An 8,416-nucleotide genomic window follows, 5' to 3' on the forward strand; every position below is an offset into this window, starting at 1 on the left:
ATTTGTATTCCCAAATTAATGTATTTAATTTTTATTCAACAATTTAAGAAATAAGCTATAAAGTATGTTTTCAATAACCTTTAAATTCCGTATTACAATATGTCCTATATGTAGACAAGGTCTCTATGCCTTTATTCAGATTTTCAGTGACAAGTAGCCCATTAATAATGAGGGGAAACTAAAGAGCTGATAAGGCTAACTTTACAGTCAGATGCATCTGTGTTCACAGCCGAAGTCTACACACTGTTACATGTGTGCTTGAGAAAATAGTTTTTAACATAGGACTCCTGTTCTTCATCCAAATAATATAATAACAATAGCAATTATGTTGGTTCATTGGGAGTGTTTTTAAAGAACTTCCTAGGTGTTAAAGCCTGCCAGCATTGTATTGAACTACAACACTTTATTCTAACAGTCATTCTGTGAGCACAGATGTTTGTCATCACTCTGATTTTATGAACAAGGAAATGGAGTCATAGAAAGGTGAAGTGATTTTCTCAAGAATCCCACAGCTGGTGAGGCGTAAACATGTTGTGAACTCAGACAGTTGTCTTCCCTCATCTTATTTGATGTTTTTTATGAAAGCTACATGAGATAATACAAGTCTTCTGCTTTATACAATTTATCAAAGAAGTACATGGGGAACCAATGGCTTATCAGTAATTATGAAAATAAAATAATTCATATTAGATATGCTTCTTATACATATAAAATGATGCCAATCACTTTTCATTAATCTTTCTATGTGGAGTTAATTCAAATACAATGAAAGCAAAACAAGACTGACTTTTAAAATTGAACTTTCATGTCATTACTTTGCTTGAATAAAATTATATATATATAAAATTATACATATAGTATACATAAATACATTCCATTGGTACTTACTGCTGGATGGCTTTAGTTGTCAACTTAAAACACCTGGGAAGAAGGAACCTCAGCTGTTGAGTTTCCTCTCTCATTAGCCTATGGGCACATCTGTGACGCATTTTCTCGATTGTTGAGAGATGGAGGAATGCCCTGCCCACCATGTGTGGTGACATTCTTGGCCAGGTGGGCCTAGACTGTATTAAGAGAAGTATCTGAGCAAGCAAATCAATAAGCAGCATTCATCTGTGATCTGTGCTTCTGTTCCTGCCTCCAGGTTCCTGCCTCAGCTTCCTTCCATGATGGACTGTAAACTGTAAGGAGGAATAAACTCTTTCCTCCCCAAAGCTGCATTTGTTCAATGGTTTATCACAACAATGGAAAGTAACTAAGACAGAAATTGGTAGTAGGAGTGGGCTACTGCTCTGAAAGACCTGAACATGTTGTTATTGAAAGGATTGTGGAAGTGTTTGGAAGTTTGAGCTAGAAAAACCACTGAGTGATTCAATCTTAATGAGCTGTTCTATGGGAACTGGGGTGAAAATGCTAAAAGGTGTAGGTGACAGAGGCCTGGGTTGTGAAGTTTCAGAAAGAAGTTCAATAGTCCATCAAAGACTATCAGGGCTGTTTGTGTGTTATTTTGAATTGAGAATATAGTTTCAAGTTGGTTGTGGCTGAGGAATCAACTTTGATTAACAATAAACTAGCATTACTGAAGTCAAATCTTTGCTTACTGGGACAGTCAATGAAGATTTGCTGGGGATGAAAAATCAGCTGTAAGTAAAAAGTGACCACATCATTGAGGTAAAATGTTCTGGAAAGTATTTCCTCAGGGATACTGCTCAGCAGCTGCTGTTCCGGCTGAGGAGGGTGGCAATGCTGTATCTCAAAGCAGAACTTGGTACTGTGCAAGAATCTCCCGACACTGGTTTAGGCAGCATGAGAGATGTAGAATTGAAGGGGTCATGGAGCAATAAGAGGCCTGCTGGTGAAGGTACAGCCTCAGCTGTAGTAGAGACCCATGGATTGCAGGGGTTATAGAGACAGTCTGAGGTTTGGCACCTTGTGAGGCCAGTAGTGGCCACTGATGAAAGCTTAGCCTCAGTGGCACTGAAGACATCAGCATAGTGGAGATGCCGAGACCACAGTGCAACCACCAAGGACAGTGGCAGGTTTGGAGTGGAGTCAGCTGAGCTTGAGAGACAAGTACTGTGTGCTGTGAAGTGGAGATGCTCAGGCCCTTTAGAGCCCAGATGTTCATGAGTGAATCCCAGATATCTGCTCTGCTGGGCTTTGGTTTTGCTTAAGTATGCCCTGGTTCTTTCCTCTGGAATTATTAAGACATTATGCAACTTGTTTGGATTTTACAAGAGCCACAGTAAAGAGATCTCTTAAAGGGACTTTGAACATTTAAAGTGTTTGAAATTTTTACGGACTGTGATACTTTTAAGGTCCTATCTTTTATGTTGTGATGTCAATATTAACATGAGTTTTGGGGATAAGAAATGGAAAGATTATGGTTTAATAGCGATGTGTTTGTGTATCAAAGGAGTCAGTTGTACTCAATAACTTCAGTTGTCAACTTGACACACCTGGGAAGAAGGAATTTCAATTGGAGGACTTACCCTATTGGATTGGTTTGTGACTTGTGTGTGAAGCATTTCCTTGATTATTGAATTATGTGGGAGGACCCAGTCCACTGTGGTTGGTGCTATCTCTGGGCAGGTGGGCCTGGACTGTACACTATAAGTAGCTGAGGAAGCTAGAAGAAATAGCCAGTAAGCAGAACTTCCTTGTCTGTGCTTCAGTTCCTGCCTCCAGGCTCCTGCCCTGAGCTCCTGCCTTGGGTTCCTTCCATGATGGACAATGAACTGGAAAGTGAAACAAATCCTTCCTTACCCCAAGTTGCTTTTTATCAGTGTTTTATCACATCAATAAAAAGTAACTGGGACAGTATCTTTTAGTGTTCACACTTTAAAGTGAATTAAAATTTTATGCTTTTATGCTTGATCCCTTTATTTGCTCATGTAATTATTATAAATTACAATAAAAATTAGAGTTTGTATCCTTCCAGTTGGCTAAAGACAATGTATATTTTATCAACATATTCACTACTGTGATTTTAGGGGATACTAGTAAGTGCAGAAGCTAAACATTGCACATTGTGGCATATTTAAATATTCCCACTGAATTTCATTTTTATTTTTATCCTTATGCATTTTTTCTTTCATTAGTTCTTATTATATAAATTCAAATATTCTTTTTAAAAAATGCAAAACATTTGGGCGTGGTGGCCCACACCTTTAATCCCAGGACTCGGGAGGCAGAGGCAGGCAGATCTCTGTGAGTTCAAGGCCAGCCTGGTCCACATAGTGAGTTCCAGAACAGCTGGGGCTACAGGGAAACCCTACCTCAAAAATGCCAAAAAAATGCAAAACAGTAAAAGAAGAAAACAAAAATAGTATTCAAGCTTATTTGAAGAAGACTAAAAGAAATTCTCAGAAATAAAAATACATGATCAACTTTATGATGAAAAGTATCAGGGAATAGATTAGAGCTAGCTGAAGAAAGAACTTTGTAACTAAAATATGTACCTAGGGATAAACAAGAGAAGATTCTAAGAGAATTGGTGAACCCTGTATTTCTGCATGGCTCTGAGTTCATTCTGACATGTAGCAACAGTTTTTGACTTCCACGCAGCCTTCCTCATCTGAGGTTCGTGATGTGGTGGCTCCCTGTTGTTCACAGAATATAGATCAAACTATCTCATTCTCTTGACAGGGTGGTTGAAGGATTCAAATAAGTAACACTGTGTCTTAGGAGAAGAGGTAGAAATTATGCTACACATAACCTTAAACTAGTATAATTTTGCCAGTGGACAGGAGCATATAGAAAAATATACTTGAAAACCAAAATGCTCAAGAAAAACAACATAACTTTATTGCATCTGTTACTTTTCTATTACTGTAATAAAATACTATGACCAAGGCAATTTATAGAAGGGAAAATTTATTTGACTTAGAATTCTAGAGGGATAAGAATCCATCATTCTAGGTGGAATGGCGGTAGAGGCAGGCAGTGCCTATGCTGAGTGTTCCCATCTTCAGGTCATGCATAGGAAGGAGAGAAAGAAAATGGCAATATGACTTGGGTATCTATTTTCAAAACCCAGTTCCACTGACAGACTTCATCCAGTAGGGACACAGCTCTTATAGATTCTATGGCCTTCTCCAAACAGCACCACAGACTGTGGACCAAGTTTTCAAATACTATTGAAATCACCACATTCATTTCCATCGTTAGAAGAATGAAAGTATAAATCAGATCCCCCCAAAGCTAGTAATAAAAGAAGTGGTGTGGCTTAGAAGAAGAAAAAAAGAAGATTCACAAGCAAACCGGAATTTTCTTATGTTATTGGTTTTTTTGTTTATTTGTTTGTTTCTTTTGACATACACAACTTCTAGACACAGCTAGACTGAAGCTCACTATGTAGACTAGGCTAGCCTCATTGTCACAGAGATCTGCCTGCCTCTGACTCCCTCCAGAATGCAGGGATTAAAGCCATGCACCAACACACCCAGCTACATATTTATTTTTAGATAATACTTAAATAGTTTTATTAAGATTAATCCTGTTGAAAGTGTGGTGAAGACTGTAGTTTTCAAAAGGAAGTATTATTTACTTCTTTAATAAGAAGCTGTTTTGGTACATCTGTGTCCACAAACACCAGGTATAATTGTAAACCTTTTAATTGAAACTAGTTGTTAGGACCTACAACCAAGTAATGACTACCTTTCAAAAGTATAGCTTAAAAGATTAGGAAAAATAATTCCAACCTGAGACCTGTAAATAAACTGGTTGACAATTTAGTTTTTGACATTAAGAAAAATATAGCACTCCAACTTAGAAAGTAAAAAACTTTTTTACTATTATAATATATGCATATATACATAAAATAGATATAGAACATAGAATTAATGCCTAAAGTTTATAAAATAGAATTATTGAAAGAAAAAAAATGTTTTACCAGTGTCTAAATAAAAATTAATTAAGCATGACCATGATCCCCCTCATCTCAAGAAAATTTTCATTCTGGAAAATAATAGAAAATTGAGCATAAAGTCAGAGCAAATTGTCCCCATGCCATAATTTAAAAAGATTTAGCTTTTATGTTTAGAGAAATATTTTGTTACTTTAACAGTGGTAAGAGACTGAAGAAAAATGAAAAGGAATCTATTAATTGTGAGAATTTGGACAGGTGTTTCTTATGTATTTACTGTCTTTCACTTTTTGTCTTTTCTGTTATTTTAAAATATACAATAACTGGACATGGAAGCCTGTCTCCAATTCCTGCTCTAAGCACCAATTTGGATATGTGTGTTCTGAGAACAAAGGAAGGTAAAGCTTTCTTTCCCATAGTGGCAGCTGCACAGAGATGAATTTGATGGTCTTTCTCAGTAGGACAGAGCAGCCCAGGATCTGTAGCCAGGTTTGAGAATTAATTCTGACTTTATCCATGGTTACAATTACAATTAAAGCTGCTAATCACATGAATAACACATAACTGAGAGCACCACATACTTTTTACAAAGTAACTGTAAGACATGAATCACTATTTCAGAATTGCAGTACATAATGATCTTATAAAAATACCCTGGATAGAGAACATAAAAATGAATGGTCCACAGCCCCCTGGATATTAAACTACCATGATGACTTAAAACTGAGCTGAAACAGCTAACATAAGGCTGAAAAGAGAGTCTGGCTGTTTTCCCCATGATGACATGAGAGTCTCATGTCAGACACCAAATAACTGCTGGTGTAGATGGTTCCAGGATGCTGGTGCCAAGTCTCAGGGAATTTCTCCATGCTTGGTTAGTCTTCACCTCCAGTGCCTGCTGTGGATTCTCCCAGACATCTTTACAGATTTGAGACTTGTCTGTTAGATTTCTGCCTGAAGCCAAGATACTGACATGTCTATTAATATCCAATGCTTTGACACTGACAACTCTCAGGCAATAGCAACAAGAGAAGTCTCTATCAGAACCAAGTCCAAAGACCCTAAGTAGTAGCAAGAACACTTTTAAAGAACTGAAAAATAGAACAGATGAAGCTGCCACAAGAATCTCACAATTCACTAATTTTAAAGCAGCTTTAACCTACCTAACACTTCATATTTCACAGTGTACTTTCCATTTATAAAATGTAATCATTTCAACAACTATAGACTAATTATGGGGAAAACACTAGTTTTCAAATAAACAGAAAAATAGCCAGAATATTCAGAAGAATCACAAGGATGTTGAATATTAGTCTAGTGGTCCAGTCTAACCCTGATTCTGTTCTGTACCCTTCTTTGCAGGGAGGTAATTTAGCTCTGAAATTTAAACAGAAATACGATAATAAATGCAAAGTAAAAAACAACCAAGACTAAAAATAGTCACAAAAACAAAACAAAGAAAAAAAGATAAAGGAGCTTTTTATATATCAAAATAAAAATTTTAATGTTGGTTTAACATGGGTATCTGTGTGGGGGTGTAGTGTGTGTGTTCCCAACATTTTATTTTCCAACTTCTTGCTATAATAATGGATCTAATAATGTTCATGGATTGCTAGAAGGATAGGTCCATCATAAGCATTCCCTTGCTTCTGTGCCCTTCATTCCAGCTCCTGTGTACCCAGAATCATGTTATATAATATGTTCTATATCTGCAGAGGAGAATGAATAGAATAATAATATCTGTATTCTAATATCTATCATCGATTTATCTATAGATATCAACAGATATATAGATAGCTCTCCAGACAATCACATAGAACTGTGTACTGCTGACAAAAGGAATACTTTACCTAAATATTTTGGAATTGGTCATAGTTGGCATTCTTACCTATACCCTGTCCAGTGACATTTCACCTTTAAAGAGGATATAACTTAAAGTTATCAATATAATTCTTTCAATTGCCTTTTGGAAGCACTCTCAGCTGAATTCCTATCCAAGCCCATCCTTTTACACTGCTCTCATATCAGTGAATGTATAAACTGGGAGAAAGGGTATCACATAAAATCCTGGTGCTTTCTAGTTTTAGTGCCGTATTCATTCTCTTCCAGTATGATGTACTTCAAGGAAATGACTTCATATTTTCTTTGCTGAAAATAAATGGCTGCAATTTTGTAACCAATAAAGGCAGACTGTTCATGCTTGCAAACACACATGCACACATACACACACACACACACACACACACACACACTACACCTTAGTAACATTATTTTTATGGCAAATAACAATGGAACTTTCAGCCTTCAGGCAAATGCTGACTGATGTGTGCTGTGTGAGTGGAATAGAAAGTTAAGATCAACTAGATTTCTGGGAATAATAAAATTTAATTTCTTCAGTTGTCATGTTAAGAGATATTTAGGTTAATGAAATGGAACTTTCCCAAAGAAACCAAAGAGCTCTAATGCAAGAATGGAATTAAAACACCAGTAAGTGGTATCTTCTAATCTATGGTCTATGCTTTGAATGGAAAACACTTCTTTTTCTAAAACTAATTTTCCTGTCTACTGTCATGGAGTTTTCCTCTGTCTTCTGGAAGAGCTTTAGTGTGTGTTTGTGGTGTGTGTGTGTGTGTGTGTGTGTGTGTGTGTGTACACTAGGGATCAAACCTATTGTGCTGGAAAGCTTTAGTTGTCAACTTGACACATCTGGGTAGAGGGAGCCTCAGTTGAAGAACTGTCTCCATTCAACTGGCCTGTGGCATGTCCATGGGGTATCTTCTTGCTTGCTGAGTGACGTGTGAGGGCCCAGCCCTCTGTTTTTAGTGCTGCCCTTTTGAAGTGTTTTCTGTATTGTATAAGAAAGCAGGTTGAGCATGGGCCAGAGGAGCAAGCCAGTAAGCAGCATTACTCTATGGCCTGTGCTTCAGCTTCTGCCTCCAGGTTCCTTCCCTGAGTTCCTACCTTGTTCGCCCTGATGAACTGTGACCTGGGAGATGTAAGCTAAATAAACCCTTTCCTCCCTAAGATAGTATTGGTCAGAGTGTTTGTCATAGCAATCAAAGGCAGACTGGAATACATTCCAATTAACATTCTTAACTGTTTTTTTTTTTTTTTTTTTTTTTTTTTTTTGGTGGTAGTCCTTTGAAATAAAGTCTCCCTGTAGCTCCAGCTGACCTAAAACTCACTGTGTAGACCCAGCTGGCCTCAGTATCACAGAGATCCTCCTCCTCTGTCCCGCTTGTATTGGGATTAAAGATATGCAGCACCACCCCCAATATTATGCTTTTAATCCACATGACAAGGGTGTAAGTTAAAACAATTCAGTTAAAAGGAAACATATCTGACTAAAATAGAAGATATGAACAAGTATTGATCGTTCTTCTGAAAGCAATTATATTACCCACAATGAGAAAAAATATGTCTTCCTCTTTCCTTCACTCAGCTTCAACAACTATCAATTATTATTATTATAGTTTTTTGGAAACATTGTTTCATCTGTAATTCACAACTCCTCTACCCTTGAAGAAATGTTTTTGAGAAAGTCCAAAA

This window comes from Nannospalax galili, unplaced genomic scaffold (genome assembly GCF_000622305.1).
Source record: "Nannospalax galili isolate Female #2095 unplaced genomic scaffold, S.galili_v1.0 scaffold16, whole genome shotgun sequence".
Classification (NCBI taxonomy): Eukaryota; Metazoa; Chordata; class Mammalia; order Rodentia; family Spalacidae; genus Nannospalax; species Nannospalax galili.